Source organism: Dermacentor silvarum, chromosome 4, assembly GCF_013339745.2.
Source record: "Dermacentor silvarum isolate Dsil-2018 chromosome 4, BIME_Dsil_1.4, whole genome shotgun sequence".
NCBI lineage: Eukaryota > Metazoa > Arthropoda > Arachnida > Ixodida > Ixodidae > Dermacentor > Dermacentor silvarum.
In genome coordinates, this window is record NC_051157.2 from 71,317,879 (window position 1) to 71,344,839 (window position 26,961).

General features: G+C 45.2%; 1 protein-coding gene across 1 annotated transcript in view; it reads left to right on the top strand.

Annotated features, from left to right (window-relative positions):
* The first annotated feature begins 1,789 nt into the window (after window positions 1-1,789).
* LOC119448693 (guanylate cyclase soluble subunit beta-1) overlaps window positions 1,790-26,961 on the top strand; it is a 65,445-nt gene continuing 40,273 nt past the window's right edge. The window contains exons 1-2 of the mRNA XM_049665718.1: window positions 1,790-1,965; window positions 25,875-25,948. The gene's annotated coding sequence lies outside the window, so the exon portion shown is untranslated. The remainder of the gene's footprint in view (window positions 1,966-25,874; window positions 25,949-26,961) is intronic.

A 26,961-nucleotide genomic window follows, 5' to 3' on the forward strand; every position in this document is an offset into this window, starting at 1 on the left:
TTGGCCTCGCGGGCGTGACACGCAAAGAAAAGGGGTCATGTTCTTGCGGGGGATCATTAGCGAAAATTTGAAAACAGGCAGCAATTTAGCGCCGTGGCTACAAAACAGAAGCGCGTTTCATTCAGGGCAAGTGTCGATTACTTGCTGTATATATTAGCTCCGCGAAGCTACATTACTTGCCAAGCACGAAGTTCCAAAAAAATTAGGACCAGCAATATCAACGTTGCCTCTAGTTGGGTATCTTGACGCTAAACAACGTAATATGAACTACACTAATATCTGTCTTTTTCTTGCGTCCATAAAATTTTGTGGTGTTTGCCCATCCTGTGGAGAGTATAGTAGAACCTGGCCAAATTATCCCTTCTTTGGTGGGAACGCAGAGCAGCTGGGACGAAGGCAAGGAAACTCAGCTGTAAGCCAGCGTTTTACAGGTGCTTTGTGCTCCGCTGTCTCCGCACCAGTCGCGCTGTAGGTAGGGGGTCATCTGTGTCGTAAATCGTGACAATGCGTGAAGCGTAACAAACGTGACACTTTGCGTAAAAAGTCAAGTTGGCGCCCTTATTTTCACATCGTCATGACCGAGGGCCCAAAAATGAAAGTTCTGGTGCAGACGCATTCATGAAAAGAGTCACGCAGCGAAGACCAAGGACGGCAGAAAAAAGGGAAGCTCAGACTAGCGGCGAGCGTTCTTGCCAGTTTGTGCGTTCCCCTGATGGCACGCAGCTGCCGTTCTCAGTATGCAGAACGGCCACGGAATGTCATGTGGATGGCGACTTCTTTCACATGGGAATGACCCCCACCCTCATCATTCCTCTCTCATTTGAGAGAAATGAGCCGATCGCTCATGCGGCCCTTCGTTGAACCAGGCCGCTCTGTCAGCCACGTTCTCTTTCTTGCCCATAAAAAATTTCCCACACTGGATGTATTTGGGACCTGCACAACATATTGCTTGTAATTTCAAGCTTGGCGAAATATAATCGCTTCCCAGCGCTTGTAATTCCTGCTGACAGGCACGCCCCCCCCCCCCCCCCCCCCCGCAACTCCTCTAATTAAAGTTTCGGGTGTCATATCTAGCCTAACGTTAAAACATGGTTATGTCGATGTTTTGAAGCAAAATAGGCAAGCCTGGTACACTTTAGCTTCAACGGACAGAAAACACGCTGGTATGTTGTTTTTATGCAAATTATGTGCTACGGTGACACATACATTCGCGAAATGGCGCCATCACCGCAGGTGCCGGGAGGAGGACCACATTAAGCTTCATTTTTGAGAAAGCTCCGGCACGTATCACGCAGCCGTCGTATCTGTATCACCGTGACGGGCATTACGCCGACTTACCTTGTCATGACCGCGCCCTACAGTGGACCGGCAACGCGACTATCCCGCTGATGACGCTCTCACCCTTAGTTTTTATGCCGTTCGTTGGCACCCTGCACGTTGCTCTGTCGCAAGTTTCCTGTTCTTTCTTTATTTTTTCTCCGGGCTTATGGGCCACAGGGCCCAGGAAGGAAGGGGCAAGACGCGCGGCTCTCGCAGTCCCATTTACCGCTCATGCGCCCCCTTCAAACATCGCGAAATGTCAGGGGTTCGCAGAGAGCACTGCGTCAACTAGCCTAGCGGGACGGCTCGTTCTAGTCCGAGATGCGCGCAGTTTTTGCGCGTCCAGTCGAAAAACATACAACGAGACCTTGAACGAAGTAAGCGCAGGCATACTTCGCCCCTCGTTGGAACAGGCTAGTCGAGCGGCCGTTAGGGAGCAGCGGGAGTGTTAGAGGAGCGTGCCGTCGTTACCTCGAGTCCCAGTGCCTCTGCAGTCCGGCACGGCCCATTTGCAGTCGCCCGCGCGTCCCCATCTGCAGCGTTTCGTGCGGCAGACTTCGCGCTCGGCCACGCATCGCTGCCTCCAAGCGAGCGCCGGGAACGTGTGGCCTGACGACGTGCCCGAAACTGCGTGTGGGCCTTCCGGTGGCGATTTTTTTCAACCTCGCGGCGTTGTTCTCCGTAACGGCTTCCAGCAAACTGGAAGCGATTGTGTCGCTGACTACGCGTTTCTTGGTTGCCCCCGCTTTAGTGATATCGCGGTGCATTATGCGCGCACGCATCACATATATAGGACTTCTGCCCACCGGCAGAAGTGTAAACATGATGTGGTGTTTACTGCAATAACCACGAACGCAGTATACCGCACTCAGGTTTGAAAGAAACATGAAGGCAGCCTCAGTGACGTATAAAGCCAGTGATAAGATATTAAAGAAAATCTTCAGTACACCTGCCGACATCCTCTCGGCAATAATGTTCCCCGTTTCTTAAGTTCGTACTCTTTTTTTTCTGTCTCTCATAACTAGTTGTCATTTGTTCCTGCGTACGGATACGGAGACTGTCTGTTAGGTTGTGCATATTATTGCCTGGGATGATGAGGATTCCTCTCTCCCCCTACACATCCTAGTGAAATGGGCACCCCCAGGCGCCGGCGCCAAGAAGAAAACATGGCGACAGTTTACGGCACTCATCGACCACACGGTGGAATTCTTGTGGTAATAGGCATTTTTAAGCTTCGGTGTTACGCGTCAACAATCAAAGCGCCAAATCGGAGTGATCTAAACACCTACGACAGTGTGCCTTCCTTCCAGACTTCGTCGAAATAACTCTTGCTTTGGGAGCAACGTCCACTTGCCTTCATCCCTTCTTCTGCAAGACACGTCATTTAGCTGTGGTGTGATTGGGCCGCTCAATAATGCTGTACAGTAAAGAATAGCCACAGAAGATGCGAAACAATATAAATAGTACATGCAGCGCGGGCGAAGGAGTAATAAAATAATCCATGTTACTCTTACGGACTCGAGATAGCTCGGAATATTGAGTGCACCATTAGGCCAGAAATAATAACCTGTGCGGTACACCATGCACGTATGCAGTAACTTGTCAGGTTTATGTGGGACTGTTTATGACTCACTACGCACTACCAGCGAGCCAGGACAGCTCGGCCGTGTTGGGTTGCATTTCCCCATATACGATGCCGAACTTCTGAAGCTATTATATAGTGCGAAATGACAGTACCAGCGATGTAAATGACAACAAAATCTGTTCGCTAGTTCTTCCCTAACGTAAGTCGGAGCTAACGTAGTTTAATAGCAATACCAACGTGGGAGCGTACAGTGATTAGCTGGGCAGAAGTCATTACAGGAAAAAAAAAACATAGTGGTATTCTCGTTGAGTTTCTCGTTTGGATAGTCATAAAGAGAAGGTATCTTGAAATGGCGCGTGTCATCTGGTGAGTTCGGCGAAAGAAAATTTCCGGTCGCTCTCATGTTTACGCATCTGAGATTACAGGCTGAGCTCCTGTACGAAGCAAAAAAAAAAAAAAAAAAGAGCGAGATATTACGCTTTCAAAGTAAAGTGATGTCTGTGTGTATATGTGAGAGCGGAGCGGGTGCCGTGGAATTTCCCCCACATTTTCTGCCTGCTGTGTCTCTGAATGACTGCCGACGACTGCGGAAATTATGCCGCGGGTAGTTTGTCCTATCTTGGAAATGGGCTACTTCCGCACGAAGAAGTTCAGGAAGTAGCGGTAGGTATTAGTACTTTCCACGCGTGCCTATGTTTTACAAATGCCTACTTGGTTGTCATTACCCCGAATGTCTTTCAGCTAATACACGAGCATATGTTCGGTCTTTCACAACTTTCACGACTTTTGGGTTGGTGCGCAGTCAGAGTGGTTGTGCAATGACCCGATTTTTATGGCAGACCATTTTGTATAGATCAACAAAGCCTAATTTGGGTGATGACGCGAACACCGAAAAAAATAATCGGCATTCTGCAACTATATATAGTTGTCTGGCCTCTCTGATAAACGCAGGGAGTTGCCGAAAGTCTAAAATCTAAAACCGTTTAGTTATAAACTCTTAAATGCTGCCGATATATGTGTGCTGATTTTTATTAATCCTCTTTATTAAAAAAAAAAAACGATAGAGTGTTCACTCGGACAACATACCAGAAATAGACTTAGAGATTGTTTTTGCCGAAATTTCAGCAACAGGTCAGATTGTACCCAAACGAATAAAATGTTTCCTACTTCCGAGTAAATATACTTAGTAAAATGTTTCAATGTATATCTTTGCTACACATAAGGGGTGGCAGGGATGGACCATAGTTACCGTGACGGCAATAGAGCATTTCTAGCTTAGCTTGTTATTAATTTTTCTTTAGACGTTGCCGCAATGGAATGCGGTCGACGTGTTCTTGTCGGCATCGAAGGCAGTGCGATGAAAATAGGCGTGTCACAGCAACGAACAATGTGCTACAGCAACAAATCGGCGCGCCCATATATCTATTGTCACGTGGTAGTGACGGTCGAGAACACAGGAGCAATACTGTTAATGGCTAAACTAACTCTTTATTGGGCGAACCTGTGTCCAGAAACAACAGGCTACACTCAAAGCAGTGAACACAGTCGGCGATCGTCGAAAATCTGATCCGCCGGTCAAGCGCGCCTGCTTTTATAGATGAGTCAGCGAAGGATACAGAGTAATCGCTGGGGCCCGCGTGTCTTCCAGAAAGTACTGCAGGTACATAATTCGAGTCGCGCATATGATCGGATTACAGAAGCTTCGGTGACAATAGACAACGGATAGAACCAATGATAACATTCCAGTAAGTTCCAATCATGCAGGCGAGTCTAGCACTTAGCGATAACTTTAAGTACTTAGTGGGTGAAATGTAGTCCCCGAGAGAAAGATAGGTACACGTGTCAATGTATACCCTATACGTGTGACACTGTCATGGACTACAATGTGTCACGAATACAGTAGCCAAATAAAACAATGTGTGGAAATAACGATCGGCACCTTTGCAAGCCACGCTGCCAGCACCTGGCTCGGAGCCATTTGGCCTATATTTAGGAGTCCTTGCTCTCACTTGGCAAGCCGAATAGGTACTGCACTCCTGCCGGAACAACCGATACTTTATGACAATAACAGTTTATATATCTGTCTCTCGCAATTGGCCCTTCATCCCGTCTTCTTAATTGATGCTCGAAGAAGACACTGCCCATCACGTTGTCCCGCTGCCTATATCGTTGTACGCTACACGACGGCGGTATTTGCAATGGTAGTACCAAGGCTCAGCAAGATGAGCGAACTGGGTCCGAGCCAGGCCGCGATGGTGACATGACATACTAAGGTATCAATGTTCCATGCAAATGTCTTGATAACAACATATGTCCTGTGCTTTCAAACTAATACCCTGCATCAGGGCTCATTAGTGACAGCATGCTGCAGTAATGACTTTTTACTGCGGTATTTTCTACTGTTGTAGACGTGGTATTGTGCGAGTATTTAAATTGCAAAGTGACGGCTCTGGTAGAGCTGTTGGAAATGGTGGAACCGTCCATGTAAATGTGTATGCGGCCAAAATAATATTCGTTGATGACAACTTGAAATCATTTAGTTTCACAAGTTATGGACAGCAGCTCAATTACCAGTTGACTTCATAGCGACATTTGTCGCAACGCAATGTCATAAGTCTACAAATATGGTGAAGCCCGCAACCGGGGCAAGCTTTTTCGCATCAAAATTAGTTCGAAAGCATCTAAGCCGTTTTTCATTCTTTCATTGCTTCTCTTAACTTACTCGGAACCCCAGCAACAGCGGATGGGTTTGGTTCATATCCGGACCAAAAATACGAGGCGCCATATCTCTCGCCTAACAATTTTTTTTCAATCGCGAGAGCAAAAGAAGAACACCGCTTTGGTATCACGTGTTTGCGACACCTAGTGCTGGAACAATTCGAGTCGTCCGAGTAACAACAGCAAAAAAGAAAAAAAAAAAAAAAGAAAAAACCATAATGGAATGAGTCGTGTGCGTGCTCCGTCTGCGGCGAAATATGAGCGACTGCCATTGGCCACGAGGCACGTCAGAGTCTGCTTCCGGTGCCGGAAAGCAATTGCCATTTCGCATGGCGGATAGCCCTCATCTCGGCACGGAAGTGCAGCACGCTACCCTCTACTTTAGCAAAAGGCTGCAGCGCTGCACAAGCTCTAAAGGCCGGGGCGATCAGCTTGTGGAAGGTTGAGTTCACGAAACTGTACGAGTTCGCGACTGGCGACAACCCTTTCACGGCTCGTCATGACAACTGACGCTGATAGAGCAATGTTTCACCCACTGATAACCCCATACGGAACGCGATGGTAGTTAGGGAATCCCGGTTCCTGACTAGTGCAGTGCGGAGTCTATCTGCCACTGCATTGCGCCTATTTTCAGTTGGAGTTGCATGCCGGTGTTTTGTCGGCTGCCGCTTGCGCTGCAGCTGTAGAATTACCGTCTGGTCAATTCGTAAGGGAGTTTTTATACACGTGCCCATGAGTGCATGTATGTATGTATGTATGTATGTATATATGTATATATGTATATGTATATATGTATATATGTATGTATGTATGTATGTATGTATGTATGTATGTATGTATGTATGTATGTATGTATGTATGTATGTATGTATGTATGTATGTATGTATGTATGTATGTATGTATGTATGTATGTATGTATGTATGTATGTATGTATGTATGTATGTATGTATGTATGTATGTATGTATGTATGTATGTATGTATGTATGTATGTATGTATGTATGTATGTATGTATGTATGTATGTATGTATGTATGTATGTATGTATGTATGTATGTATGTATGTATGTATGTATGTATGTATGTATGTATGTATGTATGTATGTATGTATGTATGTATGTATGTATGTATGTATGTATGTATGTATGTATGTATGTATGTATGTATGTATGTATGTATGTATGTATGTATGTATGTATGTATGTATGTATGTATGTATGTATGTATGTATGTATGTATGTATGTATGTATGTATGTATGTATGTTATGTATGTATGTATGTATGTATGTATGTATGTATGTATGTATGTATGTATGTATGTATGTATGTATGTATGTATGTATGTATGTATGTATGTATGTATGTTGTTATTCCCTCCTCCTGAAAGAGTAGGCAGGCGTTGTGCCCCTCTCGGTGGCAGTTGTCAGCTTGCTCCCTCCCTATTTCCTTCGTGTCCTTGTGTTACATGTGTAGAAACCAAATAATAATAATAATAATAATAATAATAATAATAATAATAATAATAATAATAATAATAATATAATAATAATAATAATAATAATAATGTATGTATATTTGCATGCATGCATGTAAGTTGGTGCGTGATTTTGCATACACGTGTGTGTGAGAGAGAGAGAAATGAAGAGGGAAAGGTAGGGAGGTTAACCAAGGACGTGCCCTGTTGGCTACCCTACACTTGGGGAGGGGGAAAGGGGAAGAATAGATAAGGAGAGAAAAAAGAATGGAGGCAGTCATTCGCAGAGACAGTCAAAGAAGAATCTCCGCTGTCACAAGCGTTCGTACAATTCAGTACTCTTCACGAACTGCAGAAGGGCTTTTGTGGTCTTTTGCATGCAAGAATGCATAGGCCATGGCCCAAGAATCTTTTCTTCCGAGAGCGTTCTGTTATCTAACAGGTTGAGTTTAGCTTGGAGAATACGTCGTTGAGTGTGAAAAAATGGACAGTGACACAGAAGGTGCTCGAGAGTCTCGTCGCACCCGCACAAATTGCACACCGCACTATTGGTCATCCCTATTAGGAACGAATAGGCGTTGGTAAATGCGACACCCAACCACATGCGACACAGTAAAGTTGTTTCACGACGGGCGAGTCCAGGTGGTAGGCGAAGTCGCAAGTTAGGGTCAAGAGAGTGCAAACGTGAATTGCTAAAACCCGGTGAATTCCATCGCAGAAGTGTGATGTGGCGAGCAACGATTGAAGTTGCCGCGCAGCATCCGTTCTTGAGAGTGGCATAGAAACCAGCTGATGTTTGTGATGAGCTGAGCGTGCTGCTTCATTTGGGCTGTCGTTACCGACAATTCCGCAATGCCTCGGTAACCATTGAAATACAATATCGTGTCCTTCTTCGAGCGCGTGATGATGAGCGTGCCTAATTTCGTGCACTAGCTGCTCGTGTAACGCTTGTCGTAGGGAAAACTGCAGAGTTTGTAGAGCTGCTTTCGAATAATTGAAAATGGCCTAACGAATTGGCTGCTGCTGGAGAACGTAATTGAGTGCACCTTGAAGAGCCGCAAGTTCTGCTGTTTTAGACGTGGTATTGTGCGAGTATTTAAATTGCAAAGTGACGGCGTCCGATGGAACAAGTACTGCTCCGATAGAGCTGTTGGAAATGGTGGAACCGTCCGTGTAAACGTGTATGCGGTCAAAATAATACTCGTTGATGACAAGCAGAGACAATTGATTCAGGGCTAGTGTTGAGAAGTCTGCCTTTTTGCTAATCCCAGGAACTGAGATGCACACGTGAATTTGCCGGAGACACCAGAATGTCGATGTTGGGCGTTTCGCAGGCTTGAAGCCAGATTATTGAGGCATGATGTCTTGTCACAATACTACAGAATGTAGCCTGTGGTCTTCGCACGGGCAAATCACTAAATGATGGGATGGTAGCCGTGAAATGTGTCGAATATGCGCTCTTAGCGTCTCACCGACGATATGAGTGGTGATCGGGTGCTCCTGTGCAATGACAATTGTTGCAGCTTTCGATGAACATCTCGGGAGGCCAAGACATGTCCGAAGTGCTTGGGCTTGTATGCTCTATAGTGCAAGGATATTAGTCTTGCATGTGTTAGGACAAGACAGGAAGACTGTATCGCAGGAATCCGAGAAATAGTTCCGTGTATAGCTGTAACATGTAGCGCACGGATGGTCCCCACAATTTTCCAGCTACGAATTTAAACATACACGTGAGTGTGCAGTGCATGAATGCCGAAGCGTGCATATTGAGCCTCTTACTGACGTCATGCGGTTTATCAGGAGTTCTTTGGGGTTGGATGCACGGCAAATAGAGGCATGCAAAACATGAGGGATCTGAGAAACTTTAGCAAAAAAGAAGAGGTCTACCTGAAAGAGGCGGCGGGAACGGCGACCGGCAATGCAGAAGTTACGTTCACTTTCCTGGGCAACTCAACTGCACTGCAACAAGTAAAAAAAAAGAAAGAGATGTGGGCGTATACGGCCGTCAGTAGTCATCCAGCACGTACGTGGTCGTGAAGGTTCATGGGTGACGCGACCACGTTGCAGCTTACATTTGGTTTGCTGAACAGTGGAGAGGAACTTAAGACAGTGGAAAATCGCCGAAAAAAGGCAAGAATACACAAGGAACGTGAAATCAAGGAATTTGCCGTAAGAACTAAAGATTGGCGCAAAGGCGAAGTCGAGCCGTGAGAGTTCTACCACAAATAGATCGGTTGTGAGAGAAAGAAAAAAGAACAAAAAAGTTTCGGAAGATGAAGTCCACTTTGAATGTTGAATTTCATCTCCATACTTACGTACCCTCGCAGGCGCATTTGATCGATGCCAAATACTTGCGTGAGTCGTAGAAGTGAGGGTTCATGAAAAATAGAAAGAAGTTTGAAAGTCCAGGAGAAGCAAGAAACAACGAATGATATTAAAATGCAAAGCGGCTGTCAATGGCAAACGGTGGATCAATGTAAAATAAGGTACTTTACAAAGGCATTTCGCGCTGGCGTGATGTTCAGAGAGCGTGGTTGGATGGCTATGGGCTGCCCTCGGAATAACTAAGTCTGTAGCAAAAAGTCAGCGGGGTAATGTGGCTAGTTTAGCCTTAGCTAGCTTTTAATGACACCGAAGAAGTCCAGCGCGAAGGTTTATAAACATCATTAGTGATGGGTGCCAGCCGACGTTTGCAAAGTTGTGTGCTATATTTAGAACATCGTCGCGATCAGTAATTTTGCATGGAGGAGCAACATCTTTGGTTTGGTCTTTGTAGCCGGGAATATATAACCGCGTCTCCATGAAGTTTATGTTCCGCCTGGACGGGAAACTCTTAGACTGTAAGTTGCGTTAATTTCACTTCATGTCTTGTGACTCATAATCATATGGTGGTTTTGGCATGTGAAACTCCAGAATATAATTTATTGAATTTTCATTAAGGATTCAACAATTTATCGTCGGCGAGAAGCACATCGCAAAGTGTTTGACAGCGATTATACATCAATCAATCAATCAATCAATCAATCAATCAATCAATCAATCAATCAATCAATCATGCTGAGAGGGATGGTATGAACGATTCAATGATTGCTCTGGTAAAATGACATGTTCGATCATGATCGAGAAACACGGTAGCTAAAACCGAAGCTTGAGTAGTTACATCAGGTTTGATTCTCAAAGTGGTGGTCATCTCGTGCTATTTGCTGCGCCACAGGCGAGTGGAAATAACTGCATGGACGGGGGTCTCGTTATTCAGTGCGCCAGATAAATAGCAGAGCAATGTAATGTTCTTAGCGTCGAAGCGTAGCAGTAAACGTGATGGAAATTATACATTCCTTATGACGCGCGGGCGTCAACATTATTAGGCGCCTCCCGGTGCACCTCTGCGTTCCAGTTTTGTCGTACTACCGCGACAATGTTTTCACAAGTCTGCCAAACTTTGTGTCCACGAAGTGCGCACATTACAAAAAAAAAAAAATACGTGTGCGCGCTCGTTGTCTTACACCGGATAAACATGCACAGTTCGAGGAAGTTGTCCCGTGAGACGACAAGGAAATACTCCCACAAGGGTAGGACAGACGCATAAAAAACGTAACAGCTACGCCTAGGCGGGTGCGCTGTTTCTGCATGGGCGACTGAGTGAAGGTATTTGCCACAGAAACTTGTGGAAGCGTGTTTACGTTTCTTATCCGCCGCGGTGAAAGCAGATGGCACCATGTTCGGCTTCCACAGTCGAATGCTCTGCGAAAAACTTGTCGTTTGAAAAAAAAAAAAAAAAGAAACGGTGCGGGAATGACGTACTAAGCCTAAGAAAAGTTTCTCATTCCGAAAGCCCATTTGAGGGGAGTCTGTTCTATTGAAAATTGGGAGCGTTGAGACGAAAGGACCAAGCACAAAAAAGAAAAGACAAACAAACACGGAGCTTACTTGCCAACGTTGCTGCTGCAGCCACCAACTGAAATGTATCAAACCTCTTCACTGAAATAAAGGCGCAGTGACGTCGGAAGAATGCGATGAAATATCGCAGGAATAAATACGGGTGAATTCGCCTTGCGTTAAGTCAACCCCTTTAATCATGGTGCACACATATGGGTACGCGACTTGTTTTTGACAATTCTGGCCACTAGTGATAAGAAGAAAAAAAAAACACAAACATTAAGTTGCGGGTCAATGGATCCACTGTGACTTCAGTTCTCTCCAAACTGCAGAGTATTGCTGCACATGACTTCTTTACTGAATGCACTACTCTGCTTAAAAGGGTGTTCAACATGCGCGTTGCATCAGAATGGTGAAGGAATAGGTTTTCATTCCGTGGAATGCCTGCAGTGAATAATTATCTTGTGCGTGTGGCTTGGGCCACGCAATCAAATACTTCTATGAAAAGAAAAAGGTGGCGCAAATGATTGAACACTAAGTTGAAAGTTCGTTACTATGTAATAAAGACTAAATGGAAAATCAACGCAAGATTGTCACACAACCTTTAGTTTTTTCGAATGGTGTGCGCAATAACTTGAGATAAAATTATGTAGCTTTGACATAATTATTGACAGCTCATTATCATTTGTCACTGAAAGGATTATTTGCGTCGTTCAAGAAGCAGAGTGGAGGGACGACAACGATCACGCCACATGCAGGTGCCATGCCAATCTCGGCACCGACCGCAGTTTAGCGTCTTTCCATGGAACGCGCAATTCCCAAGGGCGGTCAGCCCAAGAGTCCTTCTCTTGATCGACGTTTCAGCATCGACAGCATGCGTGCTCACGTCGGCATCTGCAGCGCGCGTTAATGCATTGCTTTGCCGAGCTCCTTGCATGCTTCGTTGTGCAATACAATGCACGCTGTCTTTCGCAACTCAAGGGTGTCTTATCCAAGCCCTTCTGTGGCTTTCGACGGAAGAATGTCTGATCTTGCACAACTGAGAGTTGTCTTGCTGACGCCCCATAGAGGGTTGTCAAGGAATGTTCCTTCAGGAATTGCGAGAAGGGCAGAGTATTCATTAGAATGAAAGGAGTTCGCGATGTGATGACATACAACCAGCATTTAGGGTTGCATTCGTAATCGAACTTAGTGTTTCTAAATTAAAATTGTGGTGGTCGCGAAGCATGCCATGCTATGCGGATGGTATGGCTGGCCTCACCGGGCATGGATTCTCATCTTTAGACCAATATGCTTCGGCATTAAATGTGTATAGGCAAATGAAGCAATAAGATAAGAAGATTCGCTTCGTGGTTCCTTTAAAAAAACTGAGAGAAATGCAACAAGGATTATTACTACCAAAATGGGGTTACAAAAGCCACAATGAGAACAACGAATGGTTACAGCGCACGAAAAGAAGACGCGCAGACTGATCAGTAAGAGGACCTCGAACGCTACTGCCCGGGAGCAAGCATGATATTAGCTGTCGCTAAGCGGCGTGACAACGAAATGCTGGTCTCGACATCGCAAGAACTTGCGGCGATCGACCCCTGCTGAAGTACGATGCGATCAATAAGAGCAAGAAGCCAGTGGAGGACCCTTAGCGCTTTTCTTGTGCTGTCTGCAGCGCTTGCGGTGAGAAGCCGCGGTTCCTTTGCTTACCAAGAAAGAAGAGAGAGACGAACGGAAAACACGTGTGAGCTGGTCGATGCTTGGAACACCGACAGCGGAAAATGCCAATGACGCAGTAAGAAGAAAAAAAAAACAACGAGGGAATGACTTGTTGAAAAAATCCAAGCCAGCACGCGGCATACATAAATCCCGTAAGTAAAGGTTATTCGGAATAGTATTGATCTGTCCGAAACACGCATCCTCGCAGGTGACAGCACCGCCTGTATTTCGAATATGTAAAAACAACAAAACAACAAAAATTATTTTAGCTAACAATTTCAAGGCAAGAAAGCAAGCAGAAATGGGAAACAGGTGCTAAGATTGTAATCTTGCATCACTTTACTGTAAGAGCCGATTTATACAGGAAGGACAGCTTTCTGGAAAATAAAGATACGCAGGATGAAAATTTTGAACACCATGTCTGAAACTTTTAGATATTTTTGAAGTATTGCTAAACTTGGCTTCCTTTTATTACCGTTGTGAAACATCATGCAACTTCACAAACAAAGCTCACTCGAAATCAGCAAACCGGTGTAGTATGTAAAGGGGGCTGATTGGCAAAAGAACCCTTTGTGCGGTAGTGCACGCTTTACAGGGGAAAGACTAGTGTGCTCGCGCGCGTTGTATTCAGTAATCCAATAAAATCAAAACAGTGCTGAATTTCAGGAGTGAGGCTGGTTTTTGTAGCCTTAAGGATAACAAGACCGAAAAATTTAGGAATAGTAGTAAACTGGGCAAGCCATTAATCATTCATTTTAGAAAAGGCTCTTGAAGTTGACGATGAGTGAGAGAACGAAGACGTGTACGTCACAGGTTCGTGGTCGGTATTCTTTACCCGATCGCTCGTTTCACTCACCTTTTCAAGAGTAATTATGAAAGGAAGATATAAATAAGTGAACAAAACAAATGCAAACACATATTAGAGTTATGAGGCTGTTAGCATTAGTACACTACTTTTCTGATGAAATTGTCCTAGCACGATACACTAGCCTGTTCGCAGTGCTAGTGAATTGGCTTTCACTGGCGGTAAGCAAAATGCTAACATTTTCAATCCAACATGCCGAGAGTACTTTTAAACAGCTTTTAAACTATAGACACAGCAACTACCCGTTTTAACTCAGATAAAATTGGCTCGTCTTATCTTGAGGTTGTATAACCCGGACTACAACTGCTATAACATGAGTGATGGATCGAAAACAAGGGCGATGAGTTTTTATTTGTGAACGAGCTCAACAGAACTCTTTTGTCATGCCATTGTCACCCGAGAGCAAACTCAGGGGCTGCTTTCCGACAGTGAAGCTCGCTGAAAAACCGCAATGCTTCTTGTTCACTCTTCGAAGTCATACTTACCCACCCTCATCTTGACGTTGGGGTACTAGTGTCGGACAAAATAAAATGGAAACTCAGTGACTGTGACACCAGCCAAGCAAAAGAATAAGGAGGCGCCCACTGTGCCTCACAGATAACGCCCTTAGACGACGGAGAGGAAGTGTGCGCGCAAACCACGGGTAAAGCGTTCCGTCCACCAAACGTGCCAGTTTCCCGGACAAAGTGCAAGAGCACGAGGCAAAGTCTTAACGAGGAAACAGTGATTTCTTATATCCGTCGCCACGTTTTTCTGACGGCTAGCCGGCATCCACATGCCGACGCAGCATATGTGTGCGTGCGTGAGTGCGTACGTGGGTTCGGAGGAAGGGGCGAGGGGGGGGGAGGGTTACAGGAAGGTGGAAGAGGTGTCTGCGAAGCCGGCGCAGGCAAGGTGAAAGAATGGGCATTTATTTATCGCAGCAGAGCAAGCGATGCTGCTCAATAACACACTACCACCTCACCCACCTCCTTCTGCTCTTCCTCCTTCTTTTTGTTATTCACTTCCTCATCCTCAGCTCTCGCGCTATCGCGCGCCCTTTCCTGGCCGCCATTTGTCTTACTCTGCGCCGCCGGCAGAAAGGGAGGCCTGTTGCCCCCGCTGGGGCCCGAAAATGATCGGGGCCAAATGCCAGCGAAAACGCGTGCCGTTCTCGATTCAGCTGTAATCGTCACCCACAGCAAGCATTGATCGAATGAACTTCCACTCTTCTACTCGCCTCACAGAGCTTCCCTTCTCGTTCCTACCGATAACGACTGCGAAAGCTCATGGAGATATGAACGAGTGCGAACTGAATGAACGTGAAAGGTCAGCCTAATAAACTTTGGCTGAGCGCTGAGCTGTGACGCGTACTCTGATGACGGTTGCATATGAGAGGTTTTTCTCAAAGCCTGTTCTGGTCGACGTAATTGGATACGGTAATAAATTCTACAGCTACGTGACAGTCTGAGAGGGCATGCGGCGTAGCCAAAGCAATGAGTGATGTCGTGGGTTGTGAAATGTAAAGCCAGAAATTACAGGTTCTGGGTTGGTAGAAAAAGCTGTGAAAAGATTTAGGAGTTTTTGATTTCAAGGATCACTGGCATGGTTCTGAAGAAAATTAACATTTAGGAAAGTAATCTAGGACTGCTCAGATATCACAACTAAGTTGACTTCTAAGTACGTGTAATTAAATGACATGATCATCATAATTTTAGTCGCCGATTAAAACGCTCTTGATATTTAACCACATTAGAATGCGCTCACGCGCTGTTGTCATAATCGCTTGTAAGAAGAAATATTGCCTGCGCATAAAGTGGTTGCTTGTGTAATGCAAATAACAAAACTATTTTTTTTTCGTTGATAAGCGTAAATTACACTAGACAGGGAAGTTTTCTCTTCTTGTTTTAGTTCACTTTAGTTCACTTTCCTTCCGGCCATAGTGGAGTCTGTGATGGCTCATTGGCTTGCCTCGGGAGATGCGGATCGCCCACAGCTTTTTTTTTGCAATATTTATAAATTTTCTGCTATGCCTCCAATTCTTCAAACCATGAAACACACGGGTAGACATGAAGCATCGCTAGCTGCAGACATGAAGCACGATGGTCTAACATGTTAATTGGAACATTCATTGTCAAGTACGCGTCACCATATACGTGCACACACGACGTAACATACAGTGTCATTGTACTCTCTCTTATTTTCAACAACGACAATTGTGTTTTTCAAGAGTTTTCATGAAGTATGAATGCTTCATAATCCTATTTTTTGTTTGTTATATTCATTTGTTGAATGTCTATTCTAACATGGTGATTTCGGCCGTTGGAGAATCGTCTAATTTTCAAGTGACTTCTTTCCCGCTCAAAGCAATTTAATGGGATTGGCTGAATTACGTTAGTCTGAAGCTGTTCCCGGTTTGAACGGTTCATACTTACAATTTAGCATGTTTGAAAATACCAGTTTTAATTTGCTGTGTGGTATGACCGCAACTTTTCAATTTTGTGCAAATATGATTCCTTGAATTTTGTGACATTTATTGTTGCTCCGCTTGCGTCCCAATCAGCCTTTACACTATACCGCGAATTCAGTCCTTTCGTCAGAAATATGTATTTTATAAAGACACACACTTTTATGTTGTTTTTTTGTACGCCTTACACCCTCTATCGCCCTCTCCCCCCCCCCCCCCCCCCCACACAAGCACACACACACGCACATATTATTATTGTTAGTGCGTGGCAACTATGCAAATACACGCACGTAAATAAACAGAATCCTAGTTTTAATCTTTCGTACAAGCCATACTATTCTGTCGGTATTGTCACTCTGATCTGTGCGTTTAAGCCTGTGATCAGTTGAAAAACAAATGTGATTTCCGCCAATTGGGGTGTATTCAAAGAACCAATTGCCATGCGTCATATCGTACTTGTTGCTGCTTATTTTGTTTTCCGCGCTGTTATTCTTTGCTACCATCTATTTTTTCCCCTTATTTTCTACCACGTATACGACAAACAATTGGCGCAGAAACGTGACATATCTTCTAGGAATAAAGAAACACATGCTCGTTTCAAACATATCGAACGCCAGGAAACGTAAGCGTAAGCATGCATAAAAGATTACTCGGGACCGTATGCGAGCTGGAAAAAGCTCGTAAGCATAAAATCCACTCCAAGGATTTGTACTCTATTCGCAAATGAACCGGACAACTTTTCGGAGGTTTGGTGACCATATTGCAAGGGACGCATTCTTAGACTGTGTGCGCGCCGTAATATATTAGTGATAATGTTTGTGACACAATCATCTGTGGTAGTAAAGATGTTCGGTTACATATTCGGATGAGCTCAGTTCATTCGCGGCTACCTAAAACACTCCAAGCCTTTGAGATAGAGCCTTGCTAATTATTTTTTTTTCTGTTTACGAAACGGCTCCTACCCGCATTGCGCAAAAGTGATCGTTGCCCTGCCGGTCGAATTACGCAGCGCTTTGGCCAATCGCCCTTCCTGCTCGCTTCCTTCAGGAAATACAAGACCTAAAAAAAAAAGGATAAGTTGAGTGAGCAAAGCACTAAGTGAGTACATCATTTGGCCAGCGGCTTCTTTGAGTAAACGAGGCCAAAGTTGCGATGCGGGGGTCATTAGCGCCATGAAACAAGCAGCATTTATAAACATATAGCAAATGAAATTACCTTCTGAGATGGTACCAGCGAGGTAGAGTCGCAGCACCGTCTTTCTAAACGACGCATATCGCAGGAGTAGATAGCTCTTGTACTTATTCGACTATGGGCGCTACTTTCTTTACGGAAAATTTGCTGTGGAGTAGACTATAATAGCGTCTAAAAAATCGTTCACCTATACGAACTGATGAGCGAGGTCATCTCTACTTACCACAGCACGTTCCGGTTGCTGCTGCCTACGTAGGGTATTTAGGCTAATTTTCGTCTTCAAATGAAACGGTGGCCGGCGACCTCTTACTCTACCCATGACCCGCTTGACCCATGAAATGTAAGCCCAGAGAAGATTGGAGATAAACAAAATGATAAGCTGAGAAGTTAATGCTGAATGATGTGGCTTAAATGTAAGATAAAATGTAAAAGAATAGGGAACACAACGTCGCCAAGGCACGCACGGTCCGCAAGCACGGCCCGCGCTTGTAATTGAAGAGACGTTGAAGTTTTGCAGACATTTCATACAGGCCAGCTGCTTGAAGGAAGCGCACCGTTCTCCGTGGTTGCCTGTGAAGCTTCGATTATGATGCACGTCTTCATTTCACTAAATTCCGGTTTGCAGTGGAACGCTCCGCTTCTACAGAGTTGCAAACACTGCACTGCGTGTTTTGGAAATGCTTACGGAAATAAAGATATGGGGCCTCCAAATCTACTCCCTCTTACCTCTTATGTAAGAAAAAAAAACATGAAAGAGGTAGCAGCCATTTGAAAATCTTTTTGGTGCTCCTCCTGGAGACAGTTGCAGACTGGCTCATTTGCCAACCCTTACAAGTATTCACTAATATATCCGGGCTGCTTCTCACCTAAATGCAAGAACTGCGACGCCTATAAAGCGGACTTGACACATATAATGAGCGACTGCCCCGGGCTGAAACCTAGGGCGGAACTCGAGCTTAATAACACTTCAGACTGGGAGGTAGCGGTGTCCAGCTCGGATCCCGCGGTCCAGCTGCGGACCGTCAACTGGGCTTTGGAGGTCGCCGAAAGTCAAGGGCTTACGGCCACCTCACGCCGCCTAGCAGAAGAAACCCAGTAATTTAAATAACTCTGCATCTGACGAAAATAAAGTTTTCCCTCCTCCTCCTCCTGGTGCTCCTCTCTCTCTCTCTCTCTCTCTCTCTATATATATATATATATATATATATATATATATATATATATTTGCGAATGTATGCCACCAATGTTAGCTTGTGCATTTAACTTTTTGCTTAAGCTAGTTCACTCAGCAACCTGTTCTTTCCCCGGTACTTGTTCCACCTCTAAGATCTCTCGTTATATTAAGAGATTAAACTTTACCCAGATCAGCACGCGAGCGTTGGTAGCCCGCTCTATATTGGGTGGTCCTCTCAGTCAATGAGTCCAGCCTCTTTAACTGCCCTTCCCTCTACGTCGACAAGTTCGAGCTGGTCCATCCAGCCGGAGCTGGGCAGTGCTGCTTCCCATCGCCATGTGGTCAGACGTGTTATGGTTTTGAGCTGTTGTGTGCTCGAACATGCCATACCACGTGGTAGAGTCTTGCGCATTCATCGACGTGTTGATATTTATAAGAATAGAGCGCACAGTACATGGAATGGTGCAAGCTCAAAGGTTGATATGTTTGTTTATAGTTTCCGCCATACTACGGCTTCCTCTCGCGTGAGAGCGTTGAGATCTCAAGAGGCCTGCTTGCGTTCTTGTATAGCTAGCTTTATTTCCATGTTCCACCACTAATCTGATTTTATCTTTTCACTTCAACTACTTTTAGCCGTGTTTGTCTTATCGCCTGCTGCTTGACGTCTACCAGTTCCTTGTAATCCCAGACTGCTGTAGGAAAGGCCTCCCTTTTAGGCTCTGCCTTTTGCGATCTCTGCTATTTACTTTTAATTCATTTTTAAGTATTCTGCTGCTGTTGCTTTCTGTATGGCGTCGGAATTTCTCGTAAAGTTAAGATTTTACCTTTATTATCACTACCCAGGCTATCTAAAGTTTCTTTAACTATCGAAATTTGGTCTAGTCGTTCGTACACCGTTTCTGAGAGTAAGGCATTGTCGATACATGGCTGCGTATTTCCGTATTGCCACGTTACCTGTCCATGACATGTATTATTTCTGTTAACTAAGTATTACAAGGTGCTGTTTCTTGCACAGATACATCACTAAAGAACCGTTGTAATTAGTATATCCGTCTAGATACTTCATACACGCATTCATATTATCTACTACAACCAGTTGTCTACTAGCTTGAGCCAGTAAGAATGTACTCGTGGTCGTGATGCCATCGTCGTCGTTGCATTGTCGTCATTCCAAACTTCGTCGTCTGACTGTTGTCACGCAATCGTTGTCACGCTCTCGTGGGACCATCAGCATCATTTCGGAAACGTCATCCCAACGTAATTATCTGTCGTCCCTCAATCATAACTGCGACGCCGTTATCATGCAAACTTCGTCATTGCGTCATCGTCATACATTTGTCGTCATGCATTCGTTGTCATACCGTCGCCGTGATGCCGTCATGGTAGTTCCATCGTCGTTATAGCTTACGCACCCGGTTCTCACTATGCCGTCGTCGTCATCGTGACATCTCACGCAATCATCGTCATATAGTCGTCGTTATACAGTCGTCCTTTTAACAGCGGAGCTGTTTAAGCCGACCATCAGTCCGTGGTGCGTGTACAAAAACCTTGCTGAACGATCAAGTCACCGCGCGTTGCCTAGCAACCACCTCACGGAGTGGCGTGTGCTTTGTGTCTTCTCCGTGCCGTGCACATGTTGCCTTGACATGGGACATTAAGGAGGGGGAAGGAGAGCATGTGCGTGGCGCGCGCTATATGGTCGGGGGAGAGAAAGAGAAAATGAGAGCGAGAGAGAGAGAGAGAGACAGAGAGAGAGAGAAATTGTAGCAGCACCAACGAGGCAACGCGCAGAGCTGCTGCTGACGCCGTCCGCATTTTCGCGTTTCTCCGCGTTCGCGCCGAACGCGCGTTGTGTTCGTGACTGCAGCAGGCGCATCTGGCGGTGGCTCGGCAGGTTTCGACCAGCCACGCCCCGACAAGTGTGGTGGCGCAGCTTTGCCTGGACGTTCCCGGCGAGATAAAGCTCGAAGTCGCCGTGATGGCGGCAGAACTCTCGTTGACTCTGTGGCGACTACATGTAGCCTTGACATGGGACGACCGAAGAAGATCCGGACACCCGAAGAAGAAGCCGCTCATCTCGAAGCGCGTCGCGCGGCCAAGCGAGAGTCTGCGCGTAGACGACGAGCCGATTCGAAATACCGTGCCTATAGCAGCACTTAGCATTTTCTAGCAAAACATAGCCAAGCCTAGTAAAACCTCAAAGAAGCTAGGTCGATCACCAGCTCCGCTGATTACTCCAGCCATACACCACTAGTGCAAGCTGCCCGGCTTTTTTCCCCAAATAAACATTAGTTGCGAGTGCAGAGTTTGTGTCATCTTCTTCTTCTTTATGTTGTGTCCTTGTGCGCCGCACACCTCATTATTCAGCATGATTATCGTTATACCATCGTCATCATTTGAGAATCGTCATTGAGCCGTCATCGTACACTCGTCACCATGCATTCGTTGTCATAACGTCGTCGTGATGCCGTTGCGGTCGTTTTATCGTCGACATTTCAGCTGCGTCATCTGATTCTGGTAATACCGTGATTATCTGTTCGTCATTTTATCATCGTTCCATAGTCGTCGAGCGTCGGTATAATTGTTATCACACTAAAAGTAAATTGAGCAGTGCTATTTCAAAAACGATTTTATTAAGTGCTTTCTGGTACTGCGCCTGCCGTACTTCTTCCGCTTGAATGTAATTTGTCTTACGCTGAGGCACCATGCACCGAAAACCCCACCGCAGTCTAATTACCTTATTTAACAATAAGTCGCAAGCCGAAGCGAACGCGTTGCCTTTACGCGTTCGCATCAGAAAGAAACTCGGTGAAAAATAAGGCGCCGCGAACGCGCCCTTACTCCGGGAAAAGATTCGGGCATGCCGCTCATCTAAGTCCGATCAAAATGTGCCTGTAGCGCGGTATAACATCCGTATCTGCGCCGGCCGCGCCGGAAGACCACTCAGGCTGTCATCCATCTTCATCCATCAGAGGCGCTATCGCCGGGCAGCACCGACTGAAGACGAGCCGAGACGAGACGAGACGAGATGAAACCCCGCTTGTACGCGGCGCACTACTGCGCCGGCAAAGAACAGCCGCTTCTTATACAAAAACGCTTCGCCGCACCCATATGCCACACACATACGGCAAATGCTACTACTACTCCGAGATTGCCCTCGAAAAAACGACTGGCAGCGCGTTTCCTAGCGAACGGTGTCGTTAGTTCTTACGTCCCTAGCGGTTGTTGCTATTTAGTTTTGAGTCACAGTGCCACAAGATCATCTGTGAGTGCCGCTGGGGTGCTTCCGTGCGCTCGGATCTGGAATCTTATGGAAGCGCCGAACGCCTTCCGACAGTTGACGTCCTTTCTCTAGCTCTCTCTCTCTCTTCTTTCTCTCCATTTTTTAGGAGGCGGCGGAGAAATAAGTGTTGTGATTCAGGCGGCCCCTGTCTCCTGCTGTAATGCTGGATGGGAAAGGAGGACCAGCCATCAAACGGCGAAGGATATTGCTTTCACTTCTGTGATATGCATCCACTACTTGTACCGCCGATGGCCCTACTATTTATTTATTCATTTAAACACCCTAAAAAGCCCAAGTGGGACATATAGTAAGGAGGGGGATGTATGAAATGGATAGATAGCAATCATGAGGTAAAGTACGCAATGTAAATAACGTAAATAACGTAAGCGTAGTGTCATCCTTTCACGTAAGCAGCCAAAGGGGTCGCCTGCCAGTGGTAGTACGATATGAAACGACTGTCGCATTTCTTTCAAGTTGTTTTCGTTGTGATCGCTGTGCTTGCATCTAAAGAAAGGAAGAAAGAAAAGAAAGAAAAGAAAGGAAAGAAAGAAGGGAAGAAAGAAAGAAAGGAACAAACAAACAAACAAACAAACAAACAAACAAACAAACAAACAGAAATGCTTGTTAACTTCACTGACGTCGCCACTGAACTAAATTTTACGGTGTAATGGTTGGATCGAATGGATTGCCCTGAAATTTTTAAGATATCAAAAGCATGTTTTGTTTTTTGTTGCTAGCACGAAGCTGCGGCGATGATGAACGATGACTGAAGCAGCTTCTGGAGAATGGCAAGAATAGAAAGGCTGTTCATGTAGTTCAGGGATTCTACCACAAACCGCAATTATATTTACTTTCTCTTACTTCCCGTCTTCCCAGAAACGAAGCCGCTTGTATTTTTTTGAGACGATATGGATTGTGCGAGAGCCTTCATCGGCGTGGCGCTAGCCGCAAGTGTTTGCTGTCTGCAATGGGGGTTTCGTTTACCTATAATGAAGGGCTGCATGTTGTCCAGGATATTAATAGAATGCTTTAGCTCGGGCGCTCCCATTTAAATACATGGGAAAGGAGAAATCGTTTTTATCGGCAACCACTGCACCAAATTTGATGAGGTTTATTGCATATAAAAGAAAAACATACCAGTGACTGTCTGCGAATTTTCAATTTAGGTGGTGCATTGTATAATAAAAATTGCCAAAATTTGCACATTTTCAGAAAACGAATACTATCAAGTTGACAACACTGTAACTCACCAATATCACAATTCTTATATTGACATCTAAATCTGACAGTACATCTAAATCGGAAAAAAAATTGATATATCATACGTGGCTCTGAAATAAACGACTAATGTGTGAGTAGAACGTTTGAAAAGCAATGCAACAAATTCACGTAAAATATAAATTGAGATATAACATTTGTCCTCTTTGGATGCAGTAACGGATGCAGTTTACATAGCTGTGATATCTGTTCTTGGTGGAGAGCAACGAATTTGCAAGCTTCATGCTTCTATATATATAGTATCTTCTGAATAACGTGTTTAAAAGAATTCAGGCTTTAAATCAACATGCAGGTTCCAACAGTCACTAGGATTTAACTGTCTCTCTCAAATACAACATCCGAAAAGCATTTCTGCGCTTTGTATGTATATGAATTGGCGGCAGTAGCTAAGCGGTCGTGTTTGTTAGCCACTGACTGAAAGGTCTTGGATTTGATTGCCGGATTTGAAGACCACAATGCCATCATTGCACTCAGGCTGAGAGACGGACAGACACATTGACGAAAGAAACAAACCAAGCAAAAAAAATAATAATAAACGCTAAATGCTATATTTTGATGGCAGTACGGCTGGACAGAGAGAGAGAAAAAAATGAATAGGCACAGTGGTTAATCAGGTTGCACCTGGTTTACTACCCTACACTGGGAATGGGAAAGCGGAACGAAAAGGGAAAAAGGAAAGTGGGACGCAAATGAATAGCGAGTGATGCGAGAACACACACAACAGCGTTGACCGCATACTAAGAGGCAGTCGTACCATTGCGACGTCTTCAGAAAGGGAAGCCGTACTCTTGCGACCCTCGGCGTGCATGACGGTTGAGTCCATGACCCCACTTTAACGTTAAGGGCCCCGTGTCGCAGAAAATCCGGCATCGGCGTCAATCTCGGCGTCGGCGTCCACGGCCAAGACAATCATCCAGACCCACCCCAATGACGCAGGACCTCTGCGTGGCGCAGAGGCGCTGGTGAACTAATTGAATTTCTCAAACTAAAATGCGTCAGAAAATCGTAAAGTACGACTTAACCACAATCTGCAGGTATGATAACGTCGGAGTGTAAATTGAATATACGAGAAAACATAATTCTGTTACGCGTAAACTCAAACACAAACCCCTTTACCAGCATTTCTACCATTCATACAGCGGCGCGTCCCGGTCGGGGTTCCTTGCAAAAATACCATCCAGATGGCACTCGCCTCCCCTGAAGCCGCGCGCCGAGGCGAAGGTGAAGAAAAAAGAAAGCTGCAGTTGCCGGGAAGCCTGAGAAACAGTCAGGGATATTTGAATGCTATCGCGTTCCACTCTTAAAGGCACCTCCGTCAAATTTTTTCTCTCTTTGAACGCAACTTTACTGTGTCACTTGTGGTTGACCGTCGCTATAATGAAAGCCTACTGTTTCCGTATCGGCATGATGCACAGTCCCTCGTGCCGGGTTTGCGATTCCCACGAGACCATACAAAACATCCTTATATGCTGCGCCTCTTTTAACAATGAAATACAGAGATTGCGTGTCGCTTTGCGGCTGGACAGCTAGGCAGCTTTGTTATAGTTTTTGAAAGTACTGACAGCTACTTTCTTCCCTCTCTCTCTCCTTTCTTTTCATCCCTTTAAACCCCTTCCCCCGTGTAGGGTAGCAAACCGGACGTGCGTCTGGTTAACCTCCCTGCCTTTCCTTTCTTCTTTTTCCTCCTCCTCCTCCTTGATGTGACGCTGTAAGCACTATTATTCAGTTCATTATAGGCAATCGTGTCTTCAGCAGATGGCTCACCAAACCGCCACACATGCGAAGCAGTATGCGGGCAAGCGGGCTCGCGGAGATTGCGAAAACATTCGTGCACCTTGATTTCTGTGCTCGTAGATGTAAATCAAAATTTGTGGGAGCCCCTTTCGTCGCATCGCGACCGGTGGGCGGTATTGCAGATACGATGTTCGCCTTATTGGTCACTCTTACTGTATAGATATATACACTACCACATTGTCATGCATAAGTTAAACATGACAATGTGGTGCCATTGTTACGAATATATAAATGCGAAAGCATTATATGCCCTATTACGCGAAAATGTTCTACATCGAAGCTGTTAGCCTCTAGTTGGTCGGGATTTCTCGTCGGCTCGTGGTGATCCAAAAACAGTACTGCCACCTTGCGGCCGCGGCCATTCAGACAGACCTCAAACGGCAGCTGGAAAGGGGCTTTGTCTTTGAGTTTCTGCGTAACAGAATTATGTTTTCTCGTACATTCGAATTACAGCCCGAAGCTATCATGTCTGTAGATTGTGTGTAAGTCGTACTTCACAAATTTTCGAAAAATTCAATTATTTAGATAAGGCACTTGCACTTTGCTGGGGGCCTAGAAGAATGAGGATGCATGCTGCACGTTCGCACACGTGCGTGCGCGCCTGAGGTACGTGCACACAACTTATCCGTCCTTGATGCGTGAGCGCTCTGCCCGTTGCACCTGCCTCATAGTTATCATCTGATCAGCAGTTTATGATTGTCTAACGTCGCTTGAGGCGGTGGTGGTGCTTGTATAACGTCGTCTAACATCAGTTGGGGTGGTAGTACTTGCCTAACGTCGGTTGTGCTTGTCCAACGTCGGCAACAGCTTCGCTGTACATCTACTTTCACAAGGTGGAATGGAGGCGGATTTTTTTTCTGCTGGTCATCTTGAAGCACTTATCAAATAGCTCCATTACTTGTGACTTGTTCATCCTCTCCCGACTTTTCTTCGTAGTAACCAAGGACCTCTCGCGTGAGAATAACCTTTGTTCCCTCTTGGAAGGCAAAAAATAACATTTCTCAATTTTCTTGTTTCGAAGATTCTTCATTGATGGGTATTTGAGCGGCCCATTGGAAGTTGTGAAAAAAACTAACTCACTTTGCGTGTTTTAGTCTTCGTGGAAACCCGCGACAATGGAATCAATTAAAAGGAACATGTGCTTGTGTGTTTCTGCAGTACGGGTTCATCCACTGCGCCTTGGAGGATCTCGTGACCAAAAAGTTTGGAGCGGACACATGGAAATTGATTCTGTGAGTTTCTTTTTCAACAACCCTGTACGTGTCCACCACTGAAGTCTTATTAGGAGTTGTTAGCAAGTCTACTGGTTTTGCTAACCATTTGGTATTGCGGGTATCTTGCTGTGTGTGACTGATACAAGATCGGTCTACCTTTTAGGTTAAGCTCATTCCTTTCATTTGAAGGACGAAGAAAGGAAAAGAGATGTCATTTGTTTTAAGCCAGTATTCTGAGACCTCTTAATTACCTTCAGCAAAAAGAAAGAAAGAAACAGAAAGCGATAAAAGTATCTGAATGTGCTGGTTTTTAAAATGATTGGCAACTAGGCTCGTGCTGCGTATTTACAGCCTGACACACTTACTTTTGCACGCACCCTCCCACGGAAGCTCTCAAAAATTTACGAAGTGGCTAGGTAAAACGTTCTATAAGTTACACAGATTTAAACCTATTCATATGTCCAAGCAAAATTATGGAGCAGTGGTGCTTTTCGAGGAAATAGAATGATCCTTTGTTCCGAGAAACGGAGAACTTTGTAGCAGTAGCCATGCAGAACCTGTTTGTGGCTTATTTTCGGTCCTGAGTTACTCTCGTCTTGTGCGTATTGCACCATGCTCACGTTGTTATCGCAGCTGGACTTTGTGCCACGCTGTCTATACACCTAAAGTGCTTATTATGTACATTTCATGTGTCTTCGTGTCCTTGTATTATTCGAGTCATTGCATTAACATTACACCCGTAGAAACGTGGAATGCTGGTTTTCGTCCATGATTACAGTGTGTGTGTGTGGATTTGGCGGCCTAAAACTACAGCGTTCAACGCCGCCGTGAGACACACCGGAAACGCGTTTCATGCTGTTGCAAATTTTGTAGCATGCGCCGCTGCGGTCCTCATTCTTTGGCTCGAGTTCTAGGCGGACTGACTACTGTGACCTCCAAAGCAGTATTTATGGTTTATTACCTTCGACGGTTGACTATTATGCAGGCAATTCTGCGTGCACTGTTGGGGAAGGCATGGTGGCCCACTTAGA